The sequence below is a fragment of the Acomys minous genome (assembly GCF_964271855.1).
Source record: "Acomys minous genome assembly, chromosome: 9".
NCBI classification, from domain to species: domain Eukaryota; kingdom Metazoa; phylum Chordata; class Mammalia; order Rodentia; family Muridae; genus Acomys; species Acomys minous.
Genome location: NC_140490.1, coordinates 7,647,254 through 7,663,353, shown reverse-complemented (window position 1 = coordinate 7,663,353; position 16,100 = coordinate 7,647,254).

The window sequence follows — 16,100 nt, the reverse complement described above, 5'->3', positions numbered from 1 at the left end:
ACAAACAAAAAACAGTGTCTGTAGGCTTTCGGCGAATGGCTGTAACTCTTAGTGGCTCAGAGTTGCTGCTTAATGTTTTCATTGTATTAATTAATTGCTCCTCTTTGAATGTTGATAATGCAAAAGACCTAAAAGAAAGGTCCCGGCAGGCTAGTCTTTCAAACTTGTTGGAGTGACGGATGCAAAGATAACATAATAATCCCAATGCATATTTCAGTTTGTCACTAGCCACCGTGAAGTCAGAAACTGAGAACCGGCCTTTCCTTCTCCCCAAACTCTCAGTCAGTGCCATCAGGAGGCCACCAACTCCTGCCATGTCTCTTGTCTTACCACATCCTTTAAGTCCTTTTCAGTTCCACAGATATGACCTCAAATAGGAACCCGAATCACTTTTGCTAACTCTAATTAACTCCTGGGGCAGTCTTGCCTTTTCTAATCTATTTCTGATTGTCTAAAGCGCCCATTTAAAACTTTCTGCTTGTCATCTTTTAGCAGAGTGTCGGTGCTTGTGATCTGAGCTGGGTGTTTCCAGGTTCTTGGCCTCTTATCCAAAGAACTGGAAATAGGGACTCACACAAATTTGCAAAAACAAAATAGTTTTATTTTGAGCAAAGCTATAGTGCAAAGTTACAGAGTGACAGCAGGCAATGTGAGTGAGAGTACCAACAACCTCCGGCTACAGCTGGGTCTCTTTTGCTGGGTCTAGAGGAAGGAGGAAATGGCTATTAGTACGGGTGGTCCTTTATTTTAATTGGTAGATCAAGTTACATAATCATTTTTCAACTGCTCCTGTTCCCATCCATGGCTTTAATCATATGCACAGGCATAAGACACTAAACAGGAGATTCTTCTTAAAAGGTTATTAGAGGACATTGTGCCTGCACCCCAAGCCAGTTCAGGTTGGCTTGACACTTCTAATCTTTACACCCCATGTGTTGGGAATACTCTTGAATAGAGACTGTTTAAGTGTGAGTGTCACTAATGCAGAAACATTATTTAGAGAAGACCATATAAACTGGGGAGGCTGAGGGGGTTCTGGGGTGCCAGGCCTATTGTTTGGAGAATAGTTTGTATGGGGTGTGTGTGTATGTGTGTGTGTGTGTGTGTGTGTGTGTGTGTGTGTGTGTGTGTGACGAGCGCGCCAGTGTGGTCTTTGTGTGTCTTTATGTCTCTGTGTGTGTGTGTGTTACATGCAGGTGAAGAAACAAGTGCACTATTATATGAGGGGATATGTGAATAACCCGGAAACAAATTAGGGTTCCAAGTTAACCTCTCTCTGTAGGCTCCAACCTTTTCCAGACCTACTTCATTTAGGGTTCTTTAATGCTTATACCTCCCTTCCAACCCACCGACCCTAGACAGGAGAGAAAAGAGGTTAATGGGAACATCAGTTCCTGGGAGCAATTCCCCTGGCGTAGTTGACAGAATTTCAGCAGACCAGCAATTCAACCTAGAACAGCAGCCAGAACCCGAAGCCCCAAAGCGTTCTCTGGAGCAGTCCCTCTAGGAGCATCGTGAACAATGGCAATGAACAGCCAAACAATACCAAGACCCCAAAAGCCCCGCCTCCTGTTTTGGGCTCACATACATATCTCCTCTCAGAGTCTGTACTAGGATGTGTTTCAGCTGGCAAAAGCCAAGCCCCTCCCCCCACGAGGTGGTTCATCGTCTAGTGGATAAACATCACCTGTTCTCTTACAAGTCTGTTCCCCATCTGACACTTGGGATCAAAACAAAAGCCTGGTTACATCCACTCCTTCTCTCCTATGCTTGCCTGCCTCCATAGTTACCCACTATGTTCTAGGGACAATCAAGTGTTCTTATGAAATTTAAGACCCCTTCCATTCCAGTTGCAAATGGTTTTTCAGATAAGGGGCAGCAGTGATGAGCAATAAAGGGCAAAAAAAAAGGGGGGGGGTTACACAAAAAAGAGAAACCTATGCACGGTGGCTTGGTGAGGAGTCCACGTGCAGCGAAAATGATAGCTTATTTTGCTGGAAGAGGGCTACAAAGGCAAGCAATGAGCAACAGTAGGCTCGAGAGGGAAACACACTCGTGCACGCTGGAGGAAGGCAGTGGCAGCTGGTGAGACTGTGGACAAAGGCCAGGGCGTGATCAAGAAAGGCTTCCAAGGCAAGCTGACGGGTGCCACTGAAGCTCTTGGAGCTGAGCCAACTATACATTTCATTTTAGTTCAGGAGTGGGTAATTAAACACTGCGGGGCATACAAATGAAGAAGCCGTATTCTCTAATTTCAGGAAGTTTAAGTGTAATAATAAACACAGATAAGTAAATAATGCTTCTAATCTAGAGTCAAAAACCCGGCAAGTGAATAATAAGAAGCACTCAATGTGCCATAAGGCCGGAGTTCAGGGTTTTGTTTTGTAGTTGTTGTTTTTCGAGACAGGGTTTCTCTGTGTAGCCTTGGCTGTCCTGGACTCGTTTTGTAGACCAGGCTGGTCTCGAACTCACAGTGATCCACCTGCCTCTGCCTCCTGAGTGCCAAGATTAAAGGCGTGCGCCACCACGCCTGGGTCAGAGTTCAGTTTTAACAGGACGCTGGGAGACAGTTCCTATATGAAACTCCTTGAAGAAAAATAAAAAACATTTTCACATAGTGGTACGTAGTACATTTCCTTTTTAAAAAAAAAATTTATTCACTTTTCATGTGTACTGTGTGAGCTTGTGTGTTTTGTTTTTGTGTTTGTTTTTGTTTTTGTTTCAAGACAGGGTCTCTCTGTGTAGCCTTTGGTGATCCTGGACTCACTTTGTAGACCAGGCCGGCCTCGAACTCTCAGCGATCCGCCTGCCTCTGCCTCCTGAGTGCTGGGATTAAAGGCGTGGGCCACCACACCCTGCCTGCCTCTGCCTCTTAAAGGCGTGCACCACCACATCCAGGGGGCAGGTATGAGTTTAAGAGTGCTGCATGTGTGCAAAGGCCAGAAAAGGGCATCAGATCCTTTGGAACTGAAGTTACAGGTGATAGTATGGACACTACAAAAGCCCGGGCCTGGGGCCCCGGTTATTTGTAACAGTAGCTGGGCAATATAGTGAGGTATCACATTCTGGATGGCTCACTTCCAGGTTCAGAAGTCCTTACAATCTAAGTGTGGCCTGTTGGTATCTGCCCCAGATTAACAATGGTATGAATATTCATTATGCAGGTCGTGGTGACCAATATTATGCCATGGCACTTTTATCTACTATATAACTCTCAGGAAGCAGAGCTAGAATAAAGAAAAATACAAGGCTTATTACCCCAAAGCAGATGGGGCTGGAAAGATGGCTCAGCAGTGAAGAGCACTTGCTTTTCTTGAAGAAGACTGGGGTTCAGTTTCCAGCACCCACACAGCAGCTCACAACCCTCTGTCACTCCAGTTCTAAGGAATCCAACTTCCTCTTTTGGCTTCTGTGGGTACTTCATACATGTTGGATCTGCATACATGTGACAATACACTCATATACATAAAATAAAAATTAAGCCTTTTTTAAAAACAGGGCTGGAAAGATGGCTCAACAGTTAAGAACCTGGCTGCTCTTCCAGAGAACACAGGTTCAATTCCCAGCACCCACGTGGAGACTCACAACTGTCTGCAACTCCTGTCCCAAAGGATCCAACACCCTCACACAGACATACATGCAGGCAAAATACCAATATACTTTTTTTTTTTTTTTTTTTTTTTGGTTTTTCGAGACAGGGTTTCTCTGTGTAGCCTTGGCTGTCCTGGACTTCCTTTGTAAGCCAGGCTGGCCTCAAACTCAGGTCGATCTGCCTGCCTCTGCCTCCCCAGTGCTGGGATTAAAAGCGTGGGCCACCACGCCCAGCCTCAATATACATTTTTTTTTAAGTGTGCACCATTACGCCTGGCTATTTCTAAAGTCAGCAAGTTCACTAAATCTGTCTGGTTATTCTTCCAAAGAGTGAACAAAACGAATTGGTGACATTTACCAGCAGCCTCTATATTACATACAACAAAGCTTTTTATTCTAATAAACGTTACCAATCACACCTCCTAGGAAATCGGAGTCCTCTTAGGTTGTGTACTGCAGAGTGGTCCCTCTCCTTCTGGGAGCCTCCTAAACATCTTCAGCTCCCTCTGAGACCCTTTTTGTTATATCTGAAGGGCTCCGAGAAACCATAGAACATCTAAGTAGAATTACATTTTATCGGTGGAAATGGGATATCGATGATTCGGCATTCTAGTCACACAAGAAGCATAAACCATCCATCTCCCACATTTGGCATCTGGCAAAGGAAACCAGATGCCAGATAGAGACCGGCTATTTCTGAAAATGCCTTGTGTGGAGCCACCAGCTTTGCAGATATTTGAGCTAATAAATTCCTTCAGTGACTCAGCCAGTCACAGTGGAGACGCTCCTAAGCTGAGGACAGACCCCAGAGAGATTTCAAACAGATGGTCCACAGAATTGGTGGGACTCCTCATAGGGTGAGAAGGAGATGGCGAAGATACGTCAAGGGTGTACCCACGAGCGAAGCTGTGGAGTAGAGACAAGAGCAGCCACGTGTGCCAGCCAAGGGATGGGGCATGGGCCCTGCGGTGATTCGAGGCGATGGTGGCTGTCATCCCTCATCACTGCTGAGGTGTCAGGAATGAAACGTGAGTGAAAGGACCAGACTAGAGGTACCTCCCCTCCCAGAACCACCAGTAGAAAGCTGTAGTTGCAACTCGTTGGCTACAGGAGCCAATCGAGCAGGAGGGGAAGGGAGGGCTGAGGACGCAGCTTAGAAGAAGACAGTGTTCGTGTTCAAGCGGAGCAACAGGAAGAGTCATGGAGAGTGGGAAAATGTGACTGGACGTGCAAGGAGAAAAAGGAGAGGAGCACGGAGAGAGGAGGGTCGACAGCGCGGAAATGAAGCTCCATGTTTCATGGATGGATTTCCATGAAGTCTTCCCAACATCGAGGAAGCCGCTTCTGCAAATGCGAAAGCAGGCAACGAGCGATGCGGCGCTTACCACATCCCGCAGCCCTGACCATCATGCTTTGCGCACCATCGCCACATCTCTACACATTCCTGTTCTCTCTCCGCTTTGCGCAGCGCTGGGGTAAGCTCCCTAGGGAAGCTGCCTAGCTCTGAGGCTTGCCAAGGCCTGGCTACTTCTCTTTGTTTTGAATTCTGAGAACAGGCCTTTCCTCCCAGTTAGGTAGGGGAGGCTACCGCAGAGTTCTGGTTCCCCAGAGGACCTCTAACGAGCTTGGAAGAGGCAGGGTTGTGACTGCTGAGCTCCTTCTGCAGGCTCTGCTTTGGGCTAAGGCTCCCTGTGAACCACAGCTGCACGCTTCGGGAAAGTGAGATAGTGAATACTGTCTGCCCTGGGGCCACCCTGGCTCTTCGACCCGTGGACACTGAGTGTAAGTGTTCACGTGAGTACGAGTATATGCACGTGTGGGAGGCACGTGAAGGTCAGAGGTTGATGTCTGGTATCCCCCTCAGTCACTTTTCATCCTAGTTTTTTTTGAGACAGTCTTTCACTGGCCAGAGCTCTTCAGATTTCAGCTCTTTTGGAAGTTTTACTTATTTGCATGTTCAAACGAGATACCTTGGGATGGAATCAAGCCTAACCATGCAATTCACTAGTGTTTCAATACATGTCTTGTACCCACAGCCCGAAGGTAATGGTATACAACGTCTTTAGGGCATTTGTATTTTCACTGCCTCCTGTTTACTTTTTTGTTTGTTTGTTTGTTTGTTTTTCTTGTTTTTTTCAAGACACAGTTTCTCTGTGTAGCCTTGGTTGTCCTAGACTCGCTTTGTAAACCAGGCTGGCCTCTAAGTCACAGCAATCCACCTGTCTCAGCCTCCTGAGTGCTGGGATTAAAGGCATGCACCACCACTCCTGGCTCTTCATTTTTTTAATCTCATCTTAATATTAAATGATATGTAAAAGGTCAAGTTCTGGCATCAGATGGCCTGTGTTCAAATACCTTCTCTGCTACTTATTAATAACTTTCCTTTGAATTATTAATGTACTCTTTGTGCCAACTTTTGCATTTGTTAAATGTAAATAAAAATAGTACCTGTGTTGCAGCTATTTTACCAGTATGGCCTAATAATGTTTATTATCAGGCCTATAATTATTATTATGGCAGTATTTTCTAACCTGCTAGCAATCAATCAAGACACAGACACCTGTTATATTTTAAAATAGCCTTAGTTAACCTAGGGCAGGGCAGATATTAATACCCTAAACTACTTCCCATAGTGATGCAGGTATGGGATACCTTCCCCAATCCCGTGCCATCTGTTTCTAATAATTTCTTTTTTTTTTTTTTAGATTTATTTATTTTATCTATATGCTCTGTTTTCATGCACACCAGAAGACAGACTCACAAATGGTTATGAGCCACCGTGGTTGCTGGGAATTGAGTTCAGGACTTCTAGAGGGAAAGCTAGTGCTCTTAACCACTGAGCCATCGCTCCAGCCCGTTTCTAATAATTCCTATCAAGCTACCGCCCATGCATAATCCAAAATACTTGCTAATTATCATCCTCTGGGCCAAGTGTCCATCCACACCGCCGGCCATGTGCTTCTCCTCCACCTAGACCACGGCACAGCCTTCTTCTCCTCTCCTCCCAAGATTCTTGCTGTCTCCCGAACCCCTGGAACCTTAGCCACGCCCATCCCATTTACCCTGCCCAAGTGTGATGGCCTTTTATTGGTCAAACACGTTAGGCCCTTAGGCAAGCTACAGGTGGAGCACAGAGACCTCCAGCAGTAATTAGCATCAAAATACACCAGACCAACCTCCAACATACCTGCTTGGGGCTTGTGAAAATTTAAGATTAAATTCATTCATGTGTCACTTTCATTTGTGTGCATATATACACTATAAATGCATGTATTGGTTCTTATGTATATGAAGCTACACTTAGGAATTCAGTGAACTAACGCACAGCAGATGTGCACATGTATGTGGTACATGCATCCCACGTACTGTCCATCCCTGGGCTGGGAGCCTTGTGGCCCAAGCATCAGCACAGTTCTTCATGTGGAACCTCTCTGCTGTTCATTTTAATATCCGCTTCCACCCTATTTTGGCAACAGAGGCTTCTTCTTTACTCTTTTATGGTCTGTTTTGGTGCTGGGTATGAGCCCAGGCCTCATGTAGTCTCACCCAATTATTCTCACCCTCACTTTATTTTCATACTTAATGTTACTAATTTGTATCGCTCAAAAATTTTCTATATCCACATTTTTTTTTTGGTTTTGCTTCCTTTGTCTTTGAGACCATTTCACTATGTATATCCCTGGATGGTGCGCAGCTCCATATATAGATCAGTCTGGCCTTGAACTTATAGAGACTTGCCTGCTTCTGTCTCCCAAGAATTTGGGCTTAAAAAGTATGCACCACCTTACCTATCTGTGTCCACATTTTACCTACATGAATACTTAATATTTTTGTTTCAATTAGCTCTCTTTTATTTTTACTTACTACAACTATATCCCAAATAATAGTCATAATAGTCTCAAAATTATTCTTTTTATGCACAGAACCTAAATATACAAGTAGATTCAGTTGCACCTCAGTGGTTCTCAGCCTGTGGGTTGCAACCCCCTTGACAACCCTCTATCTCCAGAAATATTTACATTATGATTCATAATAGTAGCAAAATTACAGTTATGAAGTAGCAAAGAAAATAACTTTATGGTTGGCTTAGGAAGGCTTAGAACCACTGGGGTAATTAATGGTATGGAGCTTGTCCTTTTTGGTCATCATAAATCCATGGTACCTAGAACAGCGGCCGCAGAACTGCCAGAAGCCCATTAGAAACACACATTTTCAAGTTGGGTGTGGTGGCATACACTTGTAATCCCAGCACGTAGGAAGCTGAGGCAGGAGGATTGTGAGTTTAAGGTTAGCCTGGGGAGCAAAACTCTTTCAGAAATACCCACTTCCAGGCTCCACCACACCTCAGACTTGCTGATTGAAACTTTGCGGAGGTGGGGGGGGGTGGGGGGGGCAGGGGGGAGGATTGGGGGGTGGGGGTGGGGCTGTCTGTGCTGCACAAGCCTAAAAATGCCTACCACAAAGCGGATGAGCTTCCCGTTGAAATGACTAAGGTAACAGCATTCTGTTCTGACTCCATTTTGTGTCTGAGTTCTCAGCCCTTTAGCCTCCTTCCTACAAAAGCCACATCTGTCTTGAGGTTTCCATGCCTTTGACTATGGTCCAGATGTATTAATTAAAATAGACAAGTTATGTCTAAAATAACGGCTATGTTCTTCCAGGAATGAATTTTTCAAGGTAACTCTGACCCTCACCTAACTAGTGTTATCTTGTGGCTTTGCCTTTAAAAACTCTGTATCCCTGAACTTAAGAACCCAAGAGACTTTTCAAAGGCTCAAGCACCCGTTAGGTCTGGCCATCAATAAAAAGGACTTTAAATTCTTAATTGTCTTATCAGTATAGTTGTCAGTAAGTATCTCGTGTGGATCCTTACATCGGAGGCTATAGTGAGATCCCCCATCCGCTCAGGGAGACTCAGTCTTGCTCTCTGCCTCCCTGACGTGGAGAGGCGCCTTCTAAAGAGCGTTCCAGGGCCCCACTTCGCGTGCTAAGCCCGAGGAGATCTGGAGTGCCTGCTGTGCTCCCAGCACCAACACAGAGACCAGCTGCCACTGCTGGGAAGGTGAGTCTGCCTTCTGGGTGAAGAGGCCAAGCCCTTACAGGAGCCTTCTGGATAAGAGAGGTAGACCCCGAAGCGGGTGAGCGCGCCTCTTCTTCTGGATAAGAGGGATGAATATTCAAGAACCTTGTCCTGGTTTAGGAAGACAATTTTAGACAGGAAACTCTTTCCTAGTCCTCGGTCCACACCATGTTGGAAGGCAGAAAGTGAGGACCCTGTCTCCTGGTTCTGCCTCTCATGAGATACCTGGTTTTGATTTTGCTTGAATTGAATGGCTGGCCAACTGTGTGGATGACTGAATGCATGAAGGGCAAGTTTGGTCCAGGGAGATGACTGAATGTGTGACGCGCATGTTTGGCTTTGGGGGTTGTTTAATTGATTTCTTCATTTTGCTACTGGTGTTTCTGTTTTGTTCTAAAAGGCATCTCTGACTCTGACCATTGGTTAAAACTCTGTTGGTTTTTCCGGATTCTGCCAGTAGGTGGCACCCTCTGCCGTCGCTAGCAGGGTCTGGGCCCCTCACCATGGCTTGCTTCACGTGGCAAGGTCCCTAGGACCCATGCAGTCTGCATTCGCCACGGGCGCTGGCGAGGGTGCAGGGTGGGGTCCTCTGCTCCTCTCGTCTCCGTGCGAAGCCTGGGACTGGGCGGGCTGCTCCACGTGGCCTACTGCCCTGTGCGCTTCCCTGCTTGAAGGCCCACCATGGATTGGACTCAGATCCTAGCCTGTTTTTCGATCAAACAAGACGCAGCTCCTTCCAGAGGAGGCGGGTGGGGGTTGGAATGGGGACAACGGTTTAAAAGAAGGGTGTCGCAGGGTGTGGTGGCCCACGCCTTTAATCCCAGCACTCGGGAGGCAGAGGCAGGAGGATTTCTGTGAGTTCGAGGCCAGCCTGGTCTACAAAGCGAGTCCAGGACAACCAAGGCTACGCGCAGAGAAACCCTGTCTGGAAAAAAAAAAGTAACAACAACAACAACAACAACAACAACAATAATAATAATAATGAAGGGTGTCACCCTTTCCATGGGCTTACATTAAGACATTACAAAAAGACTTAATAGGATTTAGGGTGTTAGACCTTAATGCAACTCTTCCCCAGCATGTAGCTGATTTTCTCTTCTTCGGATCTGTATAGCTGGGAGACCAAGACCCCTTTTTTCCTGATAAGCCCCAAATCCCCTTAATGCTTTCCTGGAATCTGTCTTCTGCACCCATCGCTGCACTTAGAGTGTTTGGCAGCAATTCTATCTGACCATGTTTACTTCAGAGGGGAGGGATGTATGAGGCAGAGGCAAGGAAGGCTCCCCTTCCCCCGGCCCCACCCCACCCCCCCAACACCTCACCTCACCCCCCTAAGCCCCCGCCCTCCGCCTCAGCCACTTGTGTGGATGCTTTTTAAAGCTACTTGCTTTGAGGCAGCATTCCATCCAAACGTCCGGATTGGGACCCCAATAAATATGCAGCTTCCCGGGCTGTGGACACTTGTCACCAGTATCTTAGGACCGGCCTTCAAGGTTCCGCTTGAAACCACTAATTTGCCTAAAAGTACAAGGTTCTTCAGGGCCCAGTAGAGTCTTCTCCGGGAGTGTTGGGGGTGGGGGCAGGGGTGAGGTGGGGAGCGGGGAAGGTAGGGGTGGCTCTTCAGGGTTTACATCCCTTTTGACCCATTGGCTCAAACAACAACAACAACAACAACAACAACAACAACAACAACACCGCTAGAACATTAAATTTGGCTTTTGTCAATCAGCTTCTGACATCCCTAAAACTCCCCGAACTCTAGAGGGTGTTGCAGATTTTATTACTATTATTATTATTATTATTATTATTATTATTATTATTATCTACCTCTCAGTTCTCCGTTAACAGTAACTGAGGCAGAAGGAGACAGGCAAGATGCCTTGGCTGCCACCTGAGCTATATGCAGGCGAGTAAGGATCATGCTGGCTGTGTTCCAGTCAGCTTACTCTGAGCCCCTATGGCTCATACTATACTGTACTGTGTGTGTCCAGGGGAGGGACCCTAACACAATGACGACATCATCTACAACAACAACAACAATTCAGTTTGCCATTAAAAAGATGCCAATTCAGAGAGCCATGGGCAGCATTAAGGACCTCACCTCACACTTAAAAGAACAGTTCTGGTTTGGAAACAGGTGACTCACTCCATTATGGTGGTCCAGGGCCCTTTCCCCCTTCTAGGCACAGATATTCTTTGACTATCTAAAGGAACTCCATTTCTGTGCTAGGCACCCATCTTGGTACTTAATTGCCATTGGTCCCTGACTCAACTTCCTGGAAGATATGTTCCCAGCAACACTGAATTTTTGTCCTCCACCCAGAAATGTACAGCCGTAACCACCTGCTTGCTATGATATGACTAATTGATGATTTTGGTGTCTACAACTTGCACACACAGACATCCAAGGACTATTTTGAAGTCACCATAACCATCCAATCTTCGTGGGGAGGAATGGCTCTTACAGGCTTCATCTTTAAAGGCCCTTCCTTCGCCTGCCTGTGGGCTAAAGACTGTGGCCCTGCTTTAATAAATTTGATTAATTAAAATCTGAATTAGGAGGAGCCGGGCGTGTTGGCGCACGCCTTTAATCCTAGCACTCGGGAGGCAAAGGCAGGTGGATCGCTGTGAGTTCGAGGCCAGCCTGGTCTACAAAGTGAGTCTAGGACAGCCAAGGCTACACAGAGAAACCCTGTCTTCTCCCAGGGACCCTGCTCCAGGACCTGCTCTAACAGTTTCCTAAGGTATGGGCTAGGACAAGTCCTCCTGGCTGGGCAGCATGCCACCCACCCGTTGTGGTAAGTCTCTTGGCCACAGCCACATCAGTAAGGGTCTGGAGATATCTCCTGAAGCAAAAGGCTAGGCCAGAAATGGCTCCCCATATCAAGAAGCTGTTTGAAACTAATGTCCTCACCCCATGCCAGTCGGCTTGGACTCTACCTTTCCCCGCCTGTGCATGATGAACCAGGGGCCTGAGGTTATCAGCCAGGCCAGTGTCTCTGGGACGTAAATAAACGTACTGAAACCACTCTTAGCAGTTCCAAATCTGTGCACTTTGCTCAGTCTCCTCTCACCAGACCACCAGGTCAATACAGGCCTGGACCTTAAGGGATGTTTGCTTCCCCATTCTCCTGGTCCCAGCTGGCCAGCCCATATTTACCTTCGAATGAAGGTACTGAATGTGCAATGAGACTTGTCAGCTAACCTGGGCACAACTACCTCAAGGGTTCAAATTACAAAAAGGCTTAGCGGGATTCAGAGTGTCTGCACCCTAATTCAACTCCGCCCCAGCATGTGGACGGTCTTCTGTAGGCAGCAGCCAACACTGCTGCCTGTTTGTAAGCCACGAAGGACTTGCTCCAGCTGCCCCAGACATTTGGTCTCTGAGAAGACTGCTCTGCCAGTCTCCTATCTGGTATTCAAGCCCACACAGGGTAGGAGGAGCCTCAGCACTACCCCGAGGGAATCCCTGCCCCTTAACCAAGAAGCGGTTCGAGATTGAGGGTGGGGGTGGGGGTGGAAGGGTGGGGTTGGGGGGACACGTCGGGGGGGGGGGGCGGGGGAGCAGCAGCGGGGCTATTGCAGACTGTGGATTCATGAGTTAGATGAGAGAGTGCAGACCCTGTTTTCTGTCATTGTGGAGAGACCAGCCTCTGAAGCCGACTGAAACAGAGGAACAGCCTTCTGGGGAACTAAGGCGGACTCTAACTGGAGCCCCAGCTTTAGCTGCCAGATGTTGCTAAACCATTTCACCTTTCCATCCACCCAAGCATCTGGCCTCGGTGGCCGCGGGTTTAGTCATCCTGTTTGTGTGCCATAGCTGCAACAGTTATACAAGTAAGGGAAGCAGTGAAGCTCACCCTGGCCAAAATCTGACTTTCACAGCACTCTCCTCGCCCCCGCCCTCCATGCTGTGGAAGCCATCCCAAGAGAGACAAATGGCCAGTGGGTGTCAGATAACCTCATCACTCAATACCAGAGCATGCTGCTTCATCAGTGCTCTCTCACTTTTGCTGCTCTACAGTCTCAGCTTTTTGGCACTGGTGCCTGATGATGCCGTCAGCCCTGAGGTCCTCCTCCATAACTGTGGCGACTTGCTAGAGTAGCTCAGGCTAGCCATCCAGACATCCAGGATATACCCTGCCTTGTAGGGGGTACTTGCTAGAGTAGCTCAGGCTAGCCATCCAGACCTCCAGGATATACCCTGCCTTGTAAGGGGTACATCTTGTCTTAAAAACGACCAAAGGTAGCAGGTTGAGCCAATGTCCACCAGTTTCCAAAATTAATTTAGAGAAGTTGGGTTTACTATGCAGTTCGTGTGTCTGACCTGTCCTGAGCCCAGAGGTTGGTTAGCCCAGTAGAACTCCCAGGTTACACTTAAGGGCTTCCTGACCATTTGAGCCATGGACAAAGTGAAGGCAGGTCCGTTATCTCATTCATGGGATGGGGCAGCCTGAACATAGGGATAATCACAGGTGCAGGAGTAAAAGTGCTGACCACGCTCAGAGCAGCCTCCCTCCAGGTAGCAAAGGCTTTTTTTAAAAAATCCATCCTGAGGATGTGTCCACAGACATTAGCATGTACTCATACCTGGTGTGAGAAGGCTTCATCTCTGTGACATCAACTTTCCATTTGTCACCTTCAGAGGAATGGTGGGGACTTCTTTGGCCCCTGCCTTGGGTTGACCTGTGTGCAAGAGAGATATTTAGAGGCACCCTGAGCGGCCATCCCTCAGAGATGCAGAATCTGGTACCTGGAAGAAAATAGCTCAGTTAGTCTGGTAAGATCCATGGTCCAGTTGTATCCTGTGGGCTTAGGTTTCCAGGCTTGGGGTCTGAGAGAGAGAGGCAGGAGAAGATGCCATAGGAAGAGAGGAAGCTGGAAGCCGGAGAGAAGGAAGTCGCCATGGGGCAGTATGGATAGATAATCAGGTAGCCATGAGGGCTGGCCTGATGGAACAGAGGCAGCCCAGGCAAGAACAGTTATGGCAAGTAACTTGGGGTGTGTAGCTGGGAAATAGCAAAATAATTTAGAGGGTTGATACCTGCCCAATTAAGGTGCCTTAAAGCTTAATTTACTCTAAAGGGTCTCTGTCTTGATTATTTGGGCACTAGCTGAGGTAGAGAAGCCCGCTAAAGTCTAATATAAATTCCACAATGCATGGCTTACAAGCCTCACACTGGCCTGGCTGGACCATGTGTCTCCCTTTTATAAGACCCACTGTGGGGCCAGGTATAATAAATCACCTCTATTAAGCTAATGGTCCCCGGGACTCAGCATTTACCCCTTAGCCAAGACCGAAGATTTGAAAATAACTTTAAAAAAATGTGTCACAGTTCTTCTTGCTATAGGTAGTTTATTGTATATGTGTGTAATAATATAAATGTATATGTAAAAAATAAAAAAGATACAAAAATATTTTTTTATGTCTAGATAGATGTTTTAGGATGGTAATGACAAGATGTGGTGGAGACTGATTTACATTCAGAATTTTAGACTCACTAGGATAGGAAAGATGTTTCTTCAAGGCTGCCAAATACAAATAGCCAAAGCACTAAGAATGTAACATTTATATAATTCCTGATTGTTTCGTGGTTCTTCTTGCTATAGGTAGTTTATTGTATATATGTGTAATAATATAAATGTATATGTAAAAAGTTTTAAAAAATAAGAAACAGGAAAAAAAATGGGGAATGAGATGACCAAGCTAACACCATTCTGTCCTGACTCCATTTTGTGTTTGCTTAGACAGTTCTCAGCCCTGTACCCTCCTTCCCTTCAATGGTCATGTATGCCTTGACTGGAACAGGCGTATTAACCAGAACAATGGCAAGTTATGCCTAAAATAACTACTATGCTTCACCAGGCATGAGTGGTTCAAGGTTACCCTGACCCTCATCCAACTGACGTATCTTGTGGGTTTTGCCTTTAAAAATTCTTTATTCCTAAATTTAGGCACCGAGAGACTTTTCAGAGGCTCAAGCCTGCTCTTGGTCTGGTCATCAATAAAAAGGACTTAAAACTCTTCCTTGATCTAAACAGTGCGGTTGCTGGTAATTATGTCAAGTAGGTCATTACACCATGGACCTCTCCACCAGGAGTTCCCAGCTGAGGCTCATTCTTGGGCCTCTGTTGTACCCTGCCTCCCCTCAGGACGATCGATTCATTCTTGTTCAACAGCTGAGATGAGCCCCAGGCCAGGCATTGGCTTGCTTTGCCTTCAGGGCCTACTGGATCCCTGGAGAGGCGGCCTTCATTTGTAATTCTTTCTCCCCCCCCTCCCACTTCTATTGTTTCCCAACTGTTCAGGCATCGAGTTGATTAAATGCAGACTAAGAAATAGGCCACATCTTCTGTTCTGCAAAAACCAATTACCTTCCCTGTCCCCTTGTTTTTTCCTGGAGGTGGCTGTCTTTCCATTTTTCTCCGGAGCACACTCCTGTTGTTTGCATCTGTCAGGTGGCCAAGGCTTCCAGATGTCAGTACAGGTTCGTGTCCTCCCTCTGTTGATGTGGCGGGGGCGGGGGTGGGGGAAGGAGGGATGGGAGGTTTAGGGAAGGGGGGAAGCAGCCGAACTCAGCCAGGCAGCTCTGCTCAGCCTATGCCAAGCAAAGGATGCTAGTTTCCCACGGCTGTCTTTATTTCTGTTCACTCTCATTTGGGAGTTACACCTGTCCTGTGGCTTTTTCTTACCACCTCGAGAGGGGCCAAGCCGTGTGTGGTCATTCTCCATCTTGCAGAGGAGCTCCGAGTTTACACATCTTAGGACAGCCTGGTCCTCTGGACTCAGCTGACGTGTCCAAACCCACTCAATCCCTTTCCTATTTCAGCTAATTGAACCAAAGTCTAGTGCACCATCAAAACAGAAACTCTTTCTCGTCTCCGTAGTCAGTGGCCTTGGTCACAACCTGAAGAGATGTGTTTAGGTGTCAAGTTGATGGGCTTGTGTTGGTGGATTTTGGTTGTTAGCTTGGCCTAGGAGATAATAAAGCCCCTCTCCAGGTGTCTCCGAGAGTGTTTTCACAGAGGATTAATTCAAGGCGTGCCATCTACCCTGACGTGCGTGGAATCATCCCATAATTTTGGGACCCAATAGAATAAAATGGAGCAAAGAAAAAAAAAATCAAACCATACAGGAGTCTTTCTTCCTCTCTTTTACCTAGCTGCTATGGTGGGAGCTGTTACACAGTTTGTGACCCCTGGGAAAAGATCACAGACTAAATCCAATTATAATTAAAAGAGTTATTGATTTGCTTCTAGGAGGATGAACAATTTCCAAGTCAAAGTTGAGATTGCCATGAAGGAGGGGTATGGGGAAAAACTTTTAAAGGAGAAAACACACACACACACACACACACACACACACACACACACACACACACACCTTCAATATCTACGCAAGCAAGTAAAGTCTCTTCTGTTCTATATT